This window comes from Cynocephalus volans, chromosome 5, assembly GCF_027409185.1.
Source record: "Cynocephalus volans isolate mCynVol1 chromosome 5, mCynVol1.pri, whole genome shotgun sequence".
Classification (NCBI taxonomy): Eukaryota; Metazoa; Chordata; class Mammalia; order Dermoptera; family Cynocephalidae; genus Cynocephalus; species Cynocephalus volans.
This window is the reverse complement of record NC_084464.1, coordinates 132,404,488-132,424,403: the sequence shown is the minus strand read 5'-3', so window position 1 is coordinate 132,424,403 and position 19,916 is coordinate 132,404,488. Positions and strand designations below refer to the sequence as shown.

Here is a 19,916-nt window from a genome sequence, read left to right as displayed (position 1 = left end):
GGAATGGCTGAACAGGGGTAGGACCAAGTGGACATGGGTATTTGAATGGGACAACTGGAAGAAAAGGAAAACTATGGAAAGATCTGGTAGTATGCGAGCATTTAAATTGCAACCATTGGTTTAAATATACTTTTTACCCTCTTGTTAAGTAGCAGAAGACACATGTTGATTTTTTAAAATCACTTCTTCACTGTTGAAAAAAAGTTACTTGGATTTACCTTTTATAAGATAATGCAGAGCATGGAATTGAAACACAAGTATGACAACAGAAACAATCATTTCTCATTTACAGTCATATCCATAAAAGATGAAATTTAAAGCAGCCACTACTCTGTTATGAAACACTCAATCAAAATAGTTTTTAGTAGGAAATTTTTCCTCAACAATTTTCAGAGCTGTGAAATCTAATTCAATTTGAATTTTCTTCCCAAAGTAGTTCAATTCAGCAATGTCAAAATTCACCATCCATTTTTTTCTCTATAACAATTTTGGTATTTTTCATATTTTGATATTTTCTTTAAAAATATAGAAAAAACATCTTACCATAAAAACATGAAGCTGAGAGGCATAAAGTAAAGCAAACTTGTTGGAATGTTTGCCTCTATGTTAAAAAAATATTTATTTGTAGCTTCCTGCCTGTTTAGTTAGAAGACCCTAAATCATTAGGTCTTCTTAGACCTTCAGTGAGCGAAAGGAAATAGATACTTAAAAAAAACGATTTTTTTTCTCACTGATTTTCTCAAATATGATGGCATTAGTATAATGTGTATTACTCTTTCTTTATCAAGCATTCATTCTAATATGAGTGTCTACTGTGCACAATCCCCATTTTACCTGTGATAAAATTCACAGATAAAATGAAATGAACCCCTACCCTTACAAAGAAACAAAGTGCTGGGGGGGAGGGGAGAGGGTCATTAAAATGAATGATTGCAATGGAATTGGACAAGAGCTACAGCAGAAATATGTAAAAAATGTTAACACGCTAACAGCACAGTGGAGAGCAAAAAAATGAAACCAAAGGCTTCACTAAGAAAGACTTGGAGAAAAAGGGATTCCCCCTCAACCAATAAACAAATGTTTGAGTGTCAGCAATATGCCCTGCATTTAGAGTCTGCAGGGAAGTACAAAAACAAGACAAAAAAATAACTTGTGGGAAAAATCCTAATTTCAGAGTTTATAGGCAACAATAACTCTAGAATGATGCCATATGTGGATGATAAATATGCAAAATAGTAACAAGCAACCCAAGAATTAAACTCCATAGTAGTGACAGGTTCATGCAAAGCCATGGAAGTATGGAAAACACCAGTTCAGGGAAGAGATAATAGCAACAGCAGTAATAGCTGTCATTTCAAAAGCACTTCCCATGTGTCAGGCACTTTTCTAAGAGTTTTATATTAAATCATTCAATCCTCACAATAATGTTATGAGCTAAATTATGATGAACACACTTGAAGGAAACTGAGCTACAGAGAGGTTAGTAACTTGCCAAGGACCATGGAGCTGATGAGCAGCAGTGGTAAGAGTTGAACTTGGGCAGCTGGGGTGCAAAGGGAGTGCAGTGGTAGTAGGCAGGGACAGGAAGAAAGGGGCTGAGGCTTTGGGGCAGTCAGCGGGGAGCTGCTGAGGCACTTAAATATGGAAGTGACATGACTGGATTTAAAAATTCTAGAAAGATACTTTGACAACACTGTGGAAGGCTATAGTATGAGTCCAAGTCCAAATGGGAAATGAGGGCTTGGACTTACCTGCCTCTCTCTTCCCAGGAGGTTTTCTGTGATGCTTCAGGTCTTTCCTCACCCCTCATTACGGCTGCCTGACCAAGCTCCATGAGATTTGTTTACTTCTGTCTCTAATGACACTGAGTTCTAAAGAGGCATGGATTTATTTACTCATTTCTGTATTTTCCACGTCTCACACGGTGCCTTGCACATAGTACACATTCAACAAATAATCATTGAGCTGAAAATCAGCAAGCTGTGATTTAATTAAACATAATTTGGGGGGAACTCATAAATCCCCCCGTTTGCCTCATCTGAGTTGACAAAGTCAGTTTGTTAAGTGCTTTTGTGTCTTCTTCATAGAAACCAAGAAATAAATACACACAATATAAATACAATAAATTTTTTTTTAGGAAATGGTATATTGCTGGATTTGGTATTCAAATGTGACAGATGGAACAAAAATGCTCATCCAATGTGAAAGTGAATTAGCTGCCCTCACTGCCCATCCATCCTCTGACCTCTGACCAAAGCTTCATGCTTTCTGAAAAAAACTCTGTGAGTTTTCTGTGAAGACCAGTGCAGTGCCGAGTCTTCAGGGGATTCCCTTTCCTGGAGGATGGGGATAAGATCCTAATGAGTAAATCGAGTGCTGAGAAACTCCCACAAGAGATTCAAAGGGAGACTCAAAGATAACACATTCTTGAAGAACTGGTAAACATTACAAAGTTCAAAGCAGAAGTTAGAATCTTTTCTAAAAAAAAAGTTCCTAAGTCGCGTAAGCCACTGTTCATGTGTGCTTGGCCTTTTCTACATTCAGCATCATTTCAGTTCCATGTGACATCTGAAGAAGATTCTCCCAAACTGCAGTTTAGTTTTACGTGAAGTGATTTTTATAACTGATCACATGAGAATGGGGAAAAGAGACATCAGCACTGAACAAGCACATCACTTAGGGGCAAACCTCACACTCAGTCTCTCAAGGAACCACTAAAACTATAAGGACAGTGACATCTGCCTGGTAGAGGACTTCAGGTTCAAAATGATTAGGGTTCAAATCCCACCCCTGCTGATTCATTTATTCAGTACTTAACCAATGTTTCTTGAAACCCTACAATATGTCAAGCACTGATCTAGTGCTGGAGATACACATAACAAAACAATTTCAGTGCTCTCCTGAGGCTTACATTCTTGTGACTTCCAGACAACCACCAGCTATGAGGCCTGGGATTGTTTCATATCCTCACTAAGCCCTGTTTTTTGTGTAAAGTGGTGAAGACACCCACCTCACAAAGTTGGCGGGAGCCCTGGGCAAAAGGTACAGAAAATGCCTAGATGGGTGACTGGGGCACAGACGTGCTCGATAAATGACAGTTCCTACTAGGAACATCTCACTCACTAAGAGGACTAGGCCCACTATAGAGTTTTCCCAGAAGACAATATAATCTCACCAATGTTTATCAAACTACAGAACATCCCTTCTATTCCCTGTTTTTTAAAAAATGCCATAAACCAGCACATTAACATTTTTTTTTGTCTTAATTCTTCAGTGATCTGTTTTCAACAGTAGTTGAAGACCATGCAGTGGTAAAGAAAATCTTACCAAAACATGTAATAGAGTGAAAAGAAAAGCAAAATATTATTTCACAGGGAACGATGGTACTGGACATTTCAGTTATATCTATACAGTGGCTCTCCAACCCACACTACTGAAAAAGGGATCCACGTAAAAACCAATTTGTACATTAGAGATTTCTACACATTCATGTCTGCACAATTGGTAAAATGGAGCCTTCAACTGATCCAAGCACTTTGGGTACAAAAAGCTGTAGGAAAATCCTAAAGCAAAACACCTTAAAATAGCCATATTATTTGGCTCAAAAATTATACTTGCAGGAGTTTATCCTGAGGTTAAAAATTATGTACAAATATTTAAATACAAATATATACATTTCATAATAAGAAAAAACAGACATACACATAACATTCAACCCAGGAAAATTACTAAAGAAAATATGGACCATTTATATAGGTGACTATTGACAGCCATTAACAGTGGCAATCTAGAAGAATGTTTAATTACAAGGGAAAATGACACATTGTTGAGTATGAATAGCAAATTATAAAACAGAACAGGCAATATGGTCTCAATTTTATGTTATATATAATACATATTTGACAAACAGACTTTTATCTATGGTAAAAGCCCACTTGATAGGCTTTCAAGTGATTTTTGTTATGTTCTTAGTACTTATCTTTATTTTCTGAAGTTTCCACAACAGACCCATATTATATGCTATTGGAATCGGTATATAGGACAACTACAGGAGCTAATATGCATATTAGTGACCCAGAGTAAAATTTTCCTCATTCTAGCTTTTTAGGGGTTCTCAGAATAACAGTAAGCTCCCTCTCTGCCCACTTTCTCTAAGCAAACTTCGATCAACAAATTCTGCCTGAATACTCAAAGCTCCATTCAATCTACCTAATTCCTCATTTTTAAATATAAATGAACAACCACAATTCAACAGTCATTTGAGATAAGCCTACAACAGAGAGCAGCAAAAAAAATCTAAAATCAATACAGAGGGGGAAAAAAAGAGGGGATATGAGAAACAAACATCTAATTAAGCATCCTCGATGGGATTCAAGAAGATATATACAAGTCTTCAAATCAAAAGGTTCTAAAATCAAATACCCAGAATAATAAGTCAAAGATGACTCATACAATTCACGTCACTGAAAAATTCCAGAACACCAACAATAAAAAGATCTTCAAGTGAAAGGCTATGCTAACTTCATAAAATAAGCTTTAAGGAAATATAAGGTTAGAGTTAGTTTTTCCTTGGAGGTTTAGTAGAAGTGAATGGTGAAGCTATCTGGGCCTAGAAAGATCTGCGTAAGAAGTTTATTGACTTTCTGGTTCATTCTCTTCATGGGTCATAGAATTACTTAGATTTTCTAATTTTTCTTGAGTCAGTTTTTTTTTGGAAGGACTTTAATTTTTTTTATTTTAACATTTACTTGTACACTGCATTGTTTCAATACATGCACATACTGCACAAGGATTCACTTAGGGTAAATAGTTTAGTTTTGTACCCATTACCCGTGGTGTGACAGATAATGCATGTGACTACAGATCAGAGATTCTTAGAGTTGGTTTTGATAAGTTGTATTTTTTCTTGGAATTTTTCATTTCATCTACATTTCCAAATATATTGGTATAAAGTTGTTTAGAATAACTCCTTGTTATATTTTCAATGTCTGTAGCATCTCTGTGTTCTTTTTTCATTTCCCATATTGTTTGTGCCTTTTTCTTTTTTTTTTTTTTCTTTTTTTCTTTCTCAGGCTGACTGGGGTAAACTTAGCTTTTAAAGAAATCTACTTTCTGCTTTATCAATCTTCTCTTTTATGTCCTTATTTTTTATTTTATTAATTTCTGGTTATACCCTTATTTTTTCTTTCTTTCCATATCTAGGTTTAGTTTTCTGGGGATATTTTTACTAAGCTGTTGATATGTATTACTCAGGTTATAGCTTTTTAGACTTTCTTCTCTTAAAAGAAAAGGATTTTTTGGCACCTTTAATATTTAAGCAAATAGTCATTTCATCGTTTCCCTTCTTTTCAACAAATTATCCTGGTACATAAGAATTTGAAGAAAAAACTCAACAAAAACTCATATCGGTAATCCATGGGAGCTGGTCATAATAACTAAAAAATAAATTTTTTAGGAGGACAGGTTAAAATGAAATATCAAATTTAAACACTAGCTTAAGAAAGCACAAACAATGTTAGTACTTTACCAAATAAACTTTAACAAAAATTTCAAATTCCAGCTACTTTCAATTAAAAATATAAATATGGCAAAACTGTAGCCATAATCATGAAGGGACCAATAACTCTCATGCCTCTATATCTGAATTAATATAAGTATCGCGTTTGGAGCACTGTGTTCTTGAGAAAGTCACATCATCTATTGTCCTTTCATTGGTAAAATAAAGAGTTGGACAGATATTTTCTATGGTCCCTAATAAATCTAAAATATCTATGAATCTACTTCTCCCTGACAACTGATCCTACATTTCGATCACCCTCAACCCTACAATCTATACCTGCCTCTCATAAAGACTATTACTCCCAATATGTACATAAATAAGATCTTGACTGAACATAGGCCATTGGAATAAACTATGAGGCCTGTCATGAGAACTGAAACACTGAATCACCAGCCCTGGAGCCTTACTTCCTCAGGCCAAATAGAAAAGGGCTTGGGAACTCACCTGCACCAACCCTTCATATGTGAAATCTTTCCTTGGTCCCTGCAAGCCCTTCAGAGAACTGACTTATGCAGGGCAGCTATTCTTCTCTCCTATCATGCTCATTTATTTTTGTTTCAAAAAGCACCAAAGAAAAGAATAACCAGTACTTGTAATTTCTGCCTCAGTGAGCAAATCACTTCTCTAAGGGCTCACCAAGTGCTTTTCACAGACCATTTCTCTCTGAAGTGAAAGGTCAAAGAATAAAACATCCATTTGATAGTATAAAGCAATGGTTTCACTCAGCTTTGATGTCAACCCTCCCTCTATGACATGTACACCCTCCGGTCTGAAGGTTTACAAGGGTATGTCAAAAAGTTCGTGGAAAAATAGAACTAAAAGATACACAACTCTTTCCGAAAACTTTTTGAAGTCTCCGCCTATTTAACTGTCTTCTGTCTTCAACAGGACTGCTGGTATAGAAAAATGGGTTTTTTTCGCCTTTCTCTATATATTCTTCTGATTTACTCCAGTTTCTTAAGGAAAGCAATCTATTGAGAAAAGATAACTTGAGGAAAGTGTCGAGTAAACAGAATTTCTATCTCTTGCCTCTATAATAAAATAAAATGACAGACAGTGAATATTTAAAGGTATAAAATGAAATCATTAGAAGAAAAGATGGGAAAATATTTTTATAATTTGGGGACAATGGACACCTTTATAAGCATGGCACAAAATCCAGAAATTATAATGAAAAAATTGATACATTTGAGTCCATAAAAATTAGGAATCTCTATATAACCCAAAAAGAACATCCACCACAAGCAAAATTAAGGCAAGGGGAAGTAGGATGAAACGTTTTCAATATATGACAAAGGTTAATTTCCATGATAGATAATGAGGGCATAAAAAGCAAACAGAAGAAGACAAACACCCACTTTTTTAAAATATCAAAATAATAAACCAGCTATTTAAGAAAATAAAGATAGCTAATAAAAATATAAAACATTCACCTTTATTAAAAATCAAAGAACTACAAATCAACGTGTAAACTACAAATTAACGTGTTCCTTTTCTAGTGAATGAAATTGACAAATGTTAAAAAGATTGAGTGTTGACAAGAGTTGAGGAGAAATAGGAACTTTCATACTGTCTTCAAAGAAGTATAAGTTCCTTTCTAAAAGGTCATTTAGATGAATCTACCTAAATTCAAAATGTACATATCTTCCACTCCTGGGATTCCAATTCCATTAATTTACCTGGTAGAAATATTCACATAAGTACATAAAGATATGCACACAGTGATATTTATTTATTGTAGCATTGTTTGTAATAGCAACAACTTGCAAATAACCTAAATTTCTGTTGATAAGGAATGAAGTAAACATAATACATTAATAGTAAATCCAAACAACATAAAATACTATCCAATTACTTTAAATTATGTAGACTCAACACTGGAATACTTGCTCTTCAAGCCTTCAGAACTCATGTAAGTGGTTACTCTTACTCAGAAGGCCACCATGCTGTGAGGAAGCCCAAACCACCTCCATGCATGGAGACCACATGGGGAGCCCCAACAGTCACATGAAGGGAGAGCAAGATGCTTGGCCTGCCCGCCTGCATGCTCCATCTCCTACTGTTCCAACTCCACTCACCATCTGACTGCAGCTGCATGACAGACCCTGAACCACATCTCCCCAGCCAAGCCCTTCCCAAATTCCTGACCCAACAAAAACCATGAGAGATTTTTGAGTCTACAGAGCTGATGACCAGATTTTAAACAAAGACAAATTTATCAAGTTGGCTCCCTGACCACATGACAAAGCATACTTACCTTTCTCCTTCTCTCAGATTTTATGCCTAAATCATTCCCAGGGTAAAATGATCAATGAAGGAATCTAAGAGTTGGCTCTGCTGGAAGTGCACAACTGGCCAGCTTCATTCAGAGGCAATAACCTGGTTCTTCATCACTTCGTTGGAAGAAGGGAGATGCATGGAAACTACTCCACACACATAGTGCTATGGGAACGTAGGTGGTGTGATGCATACTTTTCTTCCTTTGGTAAATGCACAGAGTTCAGGCACAAAGGTTTATGTAAGTCCACTCCTAATTGCAGGTGGAGAAATGGACTTTTGATTATACACACTAATACTATGGTATCAAGAATATTAGTAAACCTGTAGAGGAAAAAAAACAGGCCAAGATGAGCCTGAAAGCTGAAACATCTTGTGCCAGAAAGTAAGGAAATGCTAAACACACAGAAACACTCATGTGCATGCAATGATGGGGTATGTCAAAGGGATACAGATGCCAACTCTGATGGCCAAAGCTGGAAGAATTTGAGCAAAAATTTAAATAACATAGTTTTGCCTTATTATCCGAAGTATAAAATAAATGTCAATGAGTTCATGCTGATATAAAAAACTGATTAAATAAATGAATACATGAGGAGAACAGACAAATCTCCAACACAGAAGAATTCCAAATAATTTATGTAGATACTTCACTGTCAAGGAGGTGGAACATAACTCGCTACCCCTTAAGAGTGGGCTGGGCATTGTGACTTCCTTCCAAAGGCACAATATGGAAAAGGACAAAAAAGAGTTTCATTACAGTGGAGAAACCTGAAAAAGTCTAGCTCAGCCAGATAAGCAAAGTTGTTAACATCATCCATAATACATCATAATAACAGCATATACTCTTGATATGACGTGTTGCGACCTCTTGACCTCTGTGGTTTGCCTCCCCAAAATACATCATCCAAGTCTAATCATGAGAAAAACATCAGACAAATCCCAATTGAGGAACATTACACAAAATACATGACTCATACTCCTCAAAACTGTCAGTGTCATCAAAAACAAGGAAAGTCTGAGAAACTTAGCCAAGAGGAGCCTAAGAAGACATGACAACTGAATGTAATGTGGTATTCTTGGATGGGACACTGGAACAACAATCAAACAAAAAAGGAAATTAAGTAAAAACTAAGGAAATTTGAATGAAGTATTAACTTTAGTTAATAAGAATGTATCAATACTGGTTTATTAGTTGTAACAAATGTACCATACTCATGTAAGATGTTAATGATAGGAAAACTGGTGTGGGGTACATGTGAACTCTCTGTAATAGCTTCACAATTTTTCTGTAAATCTAAAATTATTCTAAAATATATTTATTTTTTAAAAATCAAAAAAAAGAAATATGCATGAATCCATATTATTCCCCCACAAAATTTCCATTGTTTAAAAATTTTGCTCTATTTTCTTTTAATTTTTAAATGCCTCTACATACTCAAACCCATATATGTATATAATTGAGAGAAGATTCTGTATATAATTTTGTTTCATGTTTTTGCATGTAATAATATTTTTAAAACTTTTTTATCAATAAGTATTTTAAAATATATATTTTTGTAATCTGGGTAGATCTATAGGTTGAAACACGGAGATTACAAACAATATACGCTAGGTACTGTTAAATGAAAAAGGCGAGTTGCTGAAAAGTATGATTTTTTGACATCAACAATGTGTGGACATTGCATTCACATCCGTTCCCTGCCTGTGATGGACACTGTGGTCAGCTGCCTGGACTTCCCATCAGGGATGAAGGAATTGCTCCGCCAGTCGCAGGAAGTGGTTCCCCACAGGGGAAGACTGAAGATGGATGCCTTGCCCAGGTCACGCCACCTTCCTGGGGCAGCTTCCCCTCTTGGACAACTCTATAGGATCAAACTAGTTTAAGAAAGACCTAGAGCGTGGGCAAAGCCTCCACTGAGCACCAAAGCTCACCTTCCCCTCTGCAAAGTCCTGTTTCTTTCCCTTCCCTTCCACAGGTGCTGATCTCAAGGGCGTACTCTAATAAAATACCGTGGATGTCAGTATCCATCTCCAAGGCTGTTGCTCAAGAAACACAAACTGTGACACTGCCTTTCTCCTGACCTGCTGGCTCAGAGGAATGACTTTGCCTAATTATATTCACCAGGCTCCCTGACTCCAGGCGCCAGGCCAGACACAGCCAATGGAAAATAATGACAGCAGACTGGAGGGTGGGAAGAAATGAAAAATTAAACTCTATCTCCCCTGCTCTCCCTGCTTCAGGTGTGACGCCTGTAGTGGCTGCCTCTCTCCAGGGCCCAGCTCCCAAGCTCTGGTTTCAGCACCTTTTCCCTTTGCCCTTCTTGCCTTCCAGGTGGTAGCAGCTTCCTTCTGTTACTCTTCTCTGGGTTGCCTCAGCGCCCCACCATCCCATTGGGTTTTCAGCTTTTCCAATACCTTTGTAATTTGTTTCCTATATTAAATTATCGTGATTAAATTACCAAATATGACCTTTGTTTTTTTAACTGGACTCTGACCAACACAGTAAATAACCAGACCAAGATAGATAGATAGATAGATAGATAGATAGATAGATAGATAGATAGATAGATAGATAGATAGACAGACAGATGATAGATAGAAAGATAGATAGATACACAACCTAAGGTACAGTTTAAGCTTAATTTAACAGGGGCAAAGAACTCCCCATTTTGAGAGATCACCTATTTTATACTTCTCAAATCTCCTAGATGCAAAAATTATTTTAATTAGATCTTACTTCAGTTGGATTTCAAAATAAAAACAAAAACATTGCCCTTAAAATCCTGGAGATAGTTCGGTTCTTTGAAGTTACTAGCAAGAAAGATATGACTCATTAAATGAAAGTAGTATTCAAAAATTTTAGTAAATAATTTTTTAAGTTTAGTTAAGATCATAAAATAGAAAAAGGGAGCGAAAGAAGTTTATCTATGGTCCAGGACAGCCCTTCCTACCCTCAGGGGAGGACAAAACAGATTAACTAAAAGGTAAAGCCTTATGGATCTTATCCAAGAGACACCAGTTTTCTTGCTTAGGCAGGTGCTGTGGACTCATGTCCCCCCAAAACTTAGTCCCCCCTGTGATAGTGTAAAGAGGTTGGGAAATCCTATTATGGTAATTGAAAGGTGAGGCCTTGAAGAAGTGATTAGATTGTGAGGACTATGCCTAGCGAATGGATTGATCCATTCCCTGAGTAATAAGTTGTAGATCAATGGTGGTCATGGGCATGGTGCTGAGGGCTTTAAAGGAGAACTCACAAGGAGTTATCTCTCTATCTCTGCTCCACCATGTTTGCATATGATACCCCAAGTTGCTGTAGTCACCACCCAGGACAAGGCTCTCACCCTGCACTGCTGCTGAGTCACCTCACCAGATGTGTTCCCTGGACTTTGGACTTCCCAGCCTCTCAAACTGTAAGCAATACATTTCATTTTCTTATAAATCACCCAGTTCCAGATATTTTGTTATAAGCAACAGAAATGGATTAGCACAGCAGGCAGTAGATCAGAGATGAAAAACAAAAGGTGGAAAGAACATCAGTGCAGTTAAGTTTGTGTGAATTATTTCTGTTTTCCTGAAATAATTTTTGGAAGACAGTAACTAGAGTACCTTGTGTTTGTTCTTGAAGAAATGGGCTCAATGGAAACGAAAGGACAACTGCACTGAGGATTTCTAGTAAATCTTCCTGAGGACAGGAAATGGAATAACCGAGAGACACAAACAACTGTTTACATTTTGTAAAGACCCAGTGTTTACTCAATCACAATTTCAGTGGCAACTTAAAGACAGAATTTAAAAATGAGTAATGGATACCTGGGTTGATAATTTGGGAGAGAACATAATTTTAGAAGTGTATTACCTTATAATGTGCATATTTAGGGTTAAGTCGACTTAATTATACTCATTCATTTGGATAAGGAATATTAAAATTATAAGAACATTCACAACTTACCCTTTTAATTTATTTTGTCCTTTTAGTAAAAGTTTCTTGAATGAGTGCTATGTACATTTTCATTATTACAAGCTGAGAAATATAAAAGTTAAAAAAAAAAAATTATGATATATCAATCTCCACATGGTATCCAGTAGTTTTTAAGATTATAAAAATGTTCCATGTATCTATGCTGCGCAACACAGCAGTGAGTAGCCACATGCCACTAGGAAGCACTTGATTGAGAAACTGACATTTTAATTTTATTTAACGTTAAATAATTTAAATTTTAATTTAAATAGCCACATATTGACTGAACAGGTCTAAGAACTTAAAATCTAGTAGAAAAGAGAAAATAGGTAAAAAATGAGTGAGAGAAAAAAATAAGAGTGTGCTCTTTCTATAACAGAGGCACAAAGGATGGGTAATTTGTTCCTGCCACTAAAGCTAAAACAACCTTTCCAAAATATAAATCAGATCACATCTTGTGGCTAAAAACAAAAATAAAAACAAAACAAACAGAAAAAGACTTCAGTCATTTCCGAATGCTCTTAAAATAAAAAACAAAAGCCCTAAGATGGTTTGCAAGGCCCTGCCTGGAGCTGGCCCCTGAGGATGTTTTCAGTCTTGTCCTCATTACACACAGCTCAGCTCCACATGCCAGTTCTGAGATGGGCCGGGTTCCCTCCTACCCCAGAGGCTTCCCCAGAGGCTTCCCCTGTGCTTCCGCCTCCCCTCCAGATCCTCTTCTACTCGCCTTCTCAGACCTTCAGGATTAGGCCACTTCCCCTCACTATTCTCTCTCACAGCCCCGTGTACAGCTTCCAGGTGGCACTCACAACAGCTGCAACTTGAGATATTCTTGTGTGACTCTTTGACAAATATCTGGTCTCCTTGGGATGAACATGAGAACAGAAAGTAAGTCTTCCCTTCCGACCATTTAACCCCTAGCCTCTAGCATAGACTGTTCACACAGCAGGAACCCAAGTATTTGTTGAATAAGTTAGAAACCGTAACAATAATAAGCCCTAATGTAGTATCTACTATCTATCAGGCACTCTTCTAAATAGTTTATATGTACTAATTCATTTCGCCCTCAAAACAAACCTATGAGGTAGCTACTATTATTATCCTCATTTTACAGGCAAGAAAATGAAGACACAGAGAAGATAAAGGACTGCCCAAGGACATTCAGCAGCTACTGGTAGAGATAGGATTTACATCCCAGCAGTCTGGCTCCAGAACCTGGCCCTTCACCACTAAGCTCCATGGCGTCTATATGATTAAGCGGCAATTGAGTGGTTCAGAGACAGGGGAGATGAAGCCAAAGAATAGCTAAGGAATATTTCGTGAAAGAGGACACATTGTGTTAGATCCCCGGGCGTGCCTGGTGCTGGGTGAGTAAAAGGGAGGTGAAAAGATCACTCCTGGGGTAGAGAGATATAATCTGTGCGACGTGTGTTCGGAGAATAGTACAAGTCTGAGCTGTCATGAAAGGTATGTTTCAGCAGAGCTAGAACATTTGAGAGAGATAAACATCTTAGGCCCCTTTCTGACTCTCTAAATTGGCAATGTACCATAAGAGAAGAAGTTGACTGAAAAATACCTGAGCCCTTTGAATTCCTAAATCCAAGTTATACACATAACACATGCATGTCCCATACACCATATGGGACACTGAGTCAGTCCCACTGAGGTGCAGGTGCCAGATCAGACTCACTCCCCAGCCAACAGGTTTCCTCCCTCTGACCTCACAAAATTGTGCCGATTAAAGTAGATACTTATCAGCACTGGGTCTGACAAATAGTAAACTCAACAAAGGGCATGCATTTATTTAACAAACACTTACACTGCACTTAGAGTGTACGAGGGTCTACTCCAAGCGGCTGACAATTATTAACTCATGAATGGCTACACATGTATGTCACAGACCTTCAGGACTGCTAGGAAAGGATGAAACTGCTCAGGATAAGCCCTCAAGTGATTAAGGTCTGCTGTCACACAACGCTAAAAAACAGGCTGGGCTTAGAAGTACACATTTTCCCACATGTTGTGACAGTCTCTGGAAAATTATGAGTGGGACCACAATGCAAGGAAGTCATTATTTTAGGAAAACTAATAATCTAATTACAGGAGGGAGACATGGGCAATGCAGATGAAGCTGAGGAATGAATAACAGAAAACATACAAAAAAAATTAAAATTCTTGGGGACTGATCATGTACAAAGTATGAGTAGAGAGAGTTTCAAAAATTACTTATTGAACTAAGGTTAGTAAAATAAATCTCGAAATCCTATTGATGAAAGGCACATTAAAAAGCTGTCTGGCAATGGTAAAACTTCATAGTGGAATATAAATGAAAAAAAGAAACAAAACAGTATATTCCCATTTTTGTTGAAAAAGGAAGTGATACATACACATAGAAAAGTCCTAGGGGGGGAAAAACAAAATATTAAATGGCAGAAAATAAGATAAAACCAACTTTTATAAATTTTTTTTTGCATTTTCTGAATTTTCTGCAATATTTATTTATTTATTTATTTATTTATTTATTTTTGTCTTTTTGTCTTTTTCGTGACCAGCATTCAGCCAGTGAGTGCACCGGCCATTCCTATATAGGATCCGAACCCGCGGCAGGAGTGTCGCTGCGCTCCCAGCGCCACACTCTCCCGAGTGCGCCACGGGCTCGGCCCAATATTTATTATTTTTAATAACAAGAGAGAAAATATTGTGAGCTCTTTATTCAAAGATTTTAGACCTAGATGAAACCCACCTAATCCAAACCCCTTGTATTACAAAAGCAGGAAAGTGAAAGTCAGAGAAGCAAAATAAAATGTTCAAAAGTCATAAAGCAAATAATTCTTGTGACTCAGGTTTAGAATCGTACATGATCCCTGTCTCTCAAGACCTTTGCTTGAATCTTTCCAGAAAAATCAATGTTCTCTTCTTCTTTGAAAGTTCCCAAGAAATAACAAATGTATAAATATTTGTACAGGCTAAGTATCCCTTATCCAAAATACTTGGGACCAGAAGTGTTTTGGATTTCTTTTCAGATTTTGGAATATATGCAGAACACATACCAGCTAAGCATTCATAATTTGAAGATCCAAAATCCAAAATGCTCCAATCAGCATTTTCTTTGAGCATCATGTCAGTGCTCAAAAAGTTTTGGATTTTGGAGCATTTTGAATTTTACATTTTCAGATCTGGGATGCTCAAAATTCTTCACATTTACTTCCTTTGAGTTGATCAGAAAGGGTTGTTTTGTGCTTACTTCTCTGGTTAATCGAAAAGTAGATAAGACCAACACAGACTATTCATAATTCTCCTAATCCACACCCTTCCCACGTGAATATTTTACTATTCCCTAGTCTCCTGGAGAGTCTAATCTAAATGATGCTGGGTGGCACTTTATAGGAAGCTAGCGTGTTTGGATAATGAAGTATTATGAAATAATCTCTGTGCCAAGAACATTTAACCTGATTCAACACCACCTGAAAATGCCCTGGTATAAGATTCCTTTGTTCTAGTTTTATGTCAAGTACATTGTCAATTGTCAAGAAGGTTCTGCTGTGGAAACTTTGAATGGAAAAGTTCTACTGATAGTGCAAAGTAAACAGAATGCTACATGATATTCTGATAGATCGATGGCTGAATTGGAAAAACATCTGAATATTATCAGGTAACAGCAAAGTCAGAAGATTGGCACAGCTGAGAACAATAAAGAGCAATCAAAGGACAAGCCAGTGCAGAGTAAGGAAAAAGCAATTACAGTACAAGCAACAAATGAGAGCACAAATAGGTTCCTGAAAGAGAAACTGCACCCATGAAGGGAAGTAAGAGACTATGTATGCAGCATTCTGTACACACAAAACAAGCAATGGGAACACTTATATCAATGTCCTGCTGAGGTCCAACGAAGGGGCCAAATGCAACCAGCAGGAGCACCAATTCAGCCTAGTGCTACCAAAGTGGCAGTCATAGAGGAACACCTACTTTTTGCTTTGTGTTTTTAATCACAGCATCACATGTGAAGTCAATGGAAGAGCAGGGTTGATTAGAATTCCCAGCTACAGGAATTCTGGTTGCTGCGCCCTCTGTTCCACTTCCCAGCCCTATGGAGTGCTGTTCCTCAAACTTTAATGGGCAGACAAACCTCTGGGGAACTGTGAAAATGCAGACTCTGATTCAGTAGGTCTGGGGAGGGGCCCAAGATTCTGCATTTCTTCCAAGAGGATGATGCTGATTCTGCAGAACACACTTTGGGTAGCAAGGATGTAAAATGCCTTCTGAGTAAGGAAAAATAAAAACTTCACAGGTGCACTGAAGCTTATCAATAATAACAAGAAAAACCATTTATTCCATGCTACGTGACACCTCATATATTATCTAATTTAATTCTCCTAACAACCTGCATACAGTTTTATCTCTATTTTATAGTTGTGGAAGCTTATATTTAGTAAGCTTATTTGTCTACATTCAAATAGATAATTAACAGTAGCAGTATTTAAACCTAATTCTGTCTGACTCCAGATCAATTCACCAATAAGCTACAGAGATAAGATTAACAGAATTATTAATTTTGTGATCTTTGAAAGTCCTGCAAATTTCTCTGAGCCATGATTTTTTCATCTTTAACATGAGAAGAATAACAGAGCTGTGGTTAAAGCAGGTACTAGATGAAGTATTTTGAAATCTATAAAGGAATTTACATAAAGATAAAATTGTCACCACTAGCTAATTCTTTTTATGTCTTAATCTCCTTTCTTTCTCTCTCCCTAGTTCTTAAATATTATCAAATGTATGCCTTTCCTTAAAGCAGATATTCCGAAAACTTTTGGTCTCAGGATCTCATAATACTCCTAAAAATTACAGACAACCCTAAGAAGCCTTTTTAAATGACTGTGGACATTCTTCTTTAAAATTACACCAAATTCTACAAGCGGTCATTTCTTATAAGCAAATTGCAGCATGAAACTCGAAACAATATTAATGAACTTTTCAAACTATTACATTAAAATACATTAGTCTATGTTGCATTTTGAATGGAACTTATAAGAATGCACAATTTTGTAACATAATCCATTGGTCCTTTGAAAATTATTTGTTCACCAAGTTATGTCAGTCTTCCAAATGTTGACATATGTCATTAAACAATATGAAAAAAAAAATCATTCCTGTCTCCGTGGATTTCATCAGAAAAGTCTTTAAAGATTGGGAAGCTGTAAAGCTCATAATGGCACACACAAGTTTTTCAAAATCATTATTTTTGCTTGAAAGCTCCGATTTTATCATAGGCAACAGATCCCTTCATTTGTTTTCCTTGAAGTGACAACTAACATTCATTTTTAAGAAAATGTGTGCCAAATATCCAAGTCTGAATAACAACAGTTTGTCAGTAGTTCTTTCAATAAAAATAGTGTTCCATGAAAAAAAAAAAAAAAAAGCAGCTAGTTCAGCTTGCAACTTAATTCACAATTGCTTTTCCTCCAGAAAACAGCACTTCAGAATGCAGCAGATACCCTATATGTGTACTTCCGATTTTGTCATACAGAATATTAAGAAAACTAGTAATCTAGGTTTGAAATTTTAAAAAATCTGTTTCATCAAGGGAATTTTTTAATGCTTCATATAGGACATTCTAAGTGAAACTGTCGTGTGTGTGTGTGTGTGTGTGTGTGTGTGTGTGAGAGAGAGAGAGAGAGAGAGAGAGAGAGAGAAAGAGAGAGAGAGAGAGAGACAGTTATACAATTGGTGCCACTGCCTTGATTTCTGCTAAGGCACCAGCAGTTTTACTCATCACTGCTTTAATACTATCAGTGTAAACATCAACACAGTGAAAGGGCAAATAACTTACTATAACTGTTAAAATTATTTTAATTTCTCAGTCCCCTCTGAAAGGCTCTTAGGGAACTCCAGGGATCCACAGACTACACTTTGAGAACTGCTGCCTTAAATATTTTGGCTGTAACTGTTCTACCTGTGTTGTCTTTTGCTTATAAACATTTTATCCAAAATCACATAAAAGATACTCTGGAGCAATATGAGACTCTATTTGGGCGGGGGGGAAATGTCATAATGACAGCTGTATTTATTTTGCTGCAACATAAAATCATTAAAAAGCTACTTGAGTTTCTTTTCAGTTCTCTCTCCCCATAAGAGACCACAGGCCCCAGAAGGCTCTTTAAGACCCCAGACGCTTGCTAAGGCCAAAAAGCTATCCAAGTGAAGAAAACCAACTTAGGAACAAGCTGGTTCCTAATACAATACTTTCTCAAGAATATTCTCCTGAAAACCAAGACAGAACTATCTTTAAGGTTCCCAAATCACAACTTTGGTAGATGTTTGCCACTAAATCTGTGTAAAGTCCTAAGATACAGTGTGAGAAAATGATACATCTATAAATGAGATATGCTTGTGAACATTCACTCCTTTCAAAATGACTTTGCAAAATGTCATGACTCTTAAAAATGTGTCAAGAAGGAAGCTCAAATTAAGAAGAAAGCCATTTCCCAAAAGTTTGCATACAGTGGAAGCTCACAAAAACCCTTGATTATTGATTTCACACTAATACAAAGTACATTAATTTTGGTTTCCACCTGGGGAAATTTATTCACGAAACTACCAAAAGACACCTATTACATCTCACTATATGAGCAATCTTTGGAGTCACCACACTAGAAATATCTGGGGTTCTAAGTACATATTCTTTATATGGAAGTGGGCAAAGGAGAGATGTAAATCCAATGGCACACCAAGCTTGATGGATCAGGATGTAATATTTAGTCATCGTGGAGAAGTCAAATGAATGGGAAAGCATTAACCATTAGTCCACAATAAAAATCTGTAGTTATAAATCCCTCCAGTTATCATGGTCTATAACTTACTGATGGTGTGGCTTTTGCCTATAACCTTAATCCATTGTTTCTAGAAACAGAATAAATAAACCACGTACACCTGGATAACTAGAGGCGTCTGTTTAAAAAAATGCAGATTCCTTGGGTTCATTCCAAATCTAAATCATAATCCTTGGGATGCGAGCCCAGGAATCTATGTCCTTAACATTCTCTAGATGGTTTCTACTAAGCACAGTAATGTTTGGGAAAGCTGACTGAACACCTCTGAGCCTCAGTTTCCTTATGTATAAAGTAGAATTAACTGTCACCATACTTTCCTATTTCAGAGTTGTTGATGTATGAGGGATCAGTAAAAAGTATATAGGAAACTACTTTCTAAAACTGCAAAGAGCTATATGAATGATTATAATCATCTAAACTTTTACCACCTACATTTCCAGCAACTCTTCTAAAAACTAAAAGAGGAGAAAATAATGAAAAATACTATAAATGTTATCTTAATTGTGGTATTTAACCTCAGATAACTAAAATACTCAGGAAATAGAGTGTTCTAGTTAATATTTAGCTGAATATTCTGATCATTCCTTTGAAAAACCTTCTTAAGTGTATAATGACACTTTCTTTCCTTGGTACATGTACAACTTAGATTTTATTTGATGACAAAGGATTTTCATGTTGGGTTAGGATTCTGAATATCAGTTTTTGTTGCGTAAGACTTAATGCTTAAAAGAGTAGTCTATGTTCTGTGTTGTGTTCATTTACTGAAAAGATTCTTATTTATTTGGGGGATAAATTCTCATTTGGGGATATTTCCTAGTTGATGGAGGCACACTTATTTTAACGAAAGGCATTTATCTCATTACAAGTTGTATTCCAAAAACTTGTTTGTTCCTAAGTTGTCTGGACGTAAAATACCTCTCCCCCTAGTGAAAAAAAAGTTATGATTCATAATTAAGTTTCACTGGTTTGTCCAAAAAGCCCATAACATAGATGAAATACTATTGCTTTATCTTAACAATTACACAAATATTTTGCAATGGTATTCATCAAACTAAAAAACAAAATTGAAGATTACACAAATATTTTGCAATGGTATTCATCAAACTTCAAAACAAAATTGAATATGAAACTATTTTCATTTCCTTTTATAATGATACCTGAGAAGAGTTAGCTGGAGGAAGACGAAAAACTAATAGACAAAAATTTCTGTAAATATCCAGAAAGGTTAACGATCCTCACTTCTTTATTAGTCAGAACACATAAGGTCTCTCAACACAGCCCCTAGGGATTC

The 19,916-nt window shown here is 36.5% G+C and overlaps 1 protein-coding gene across 1 annotated transcript in view; it reads right to left on the bottom strand.

Annotated features, from left to right (window-relative positions):
* Window positions 1-19,916, bottom strand: part of ENPP1 (ectonucleotide pyrophosphatase/phosphodiesterase 1) — a 65,564-nt gene that overhangs the window by 41,604 nt on the left and 4,044 nt on the right. The gene's annotated exons all lie outside the window — the stretch shown is intronic.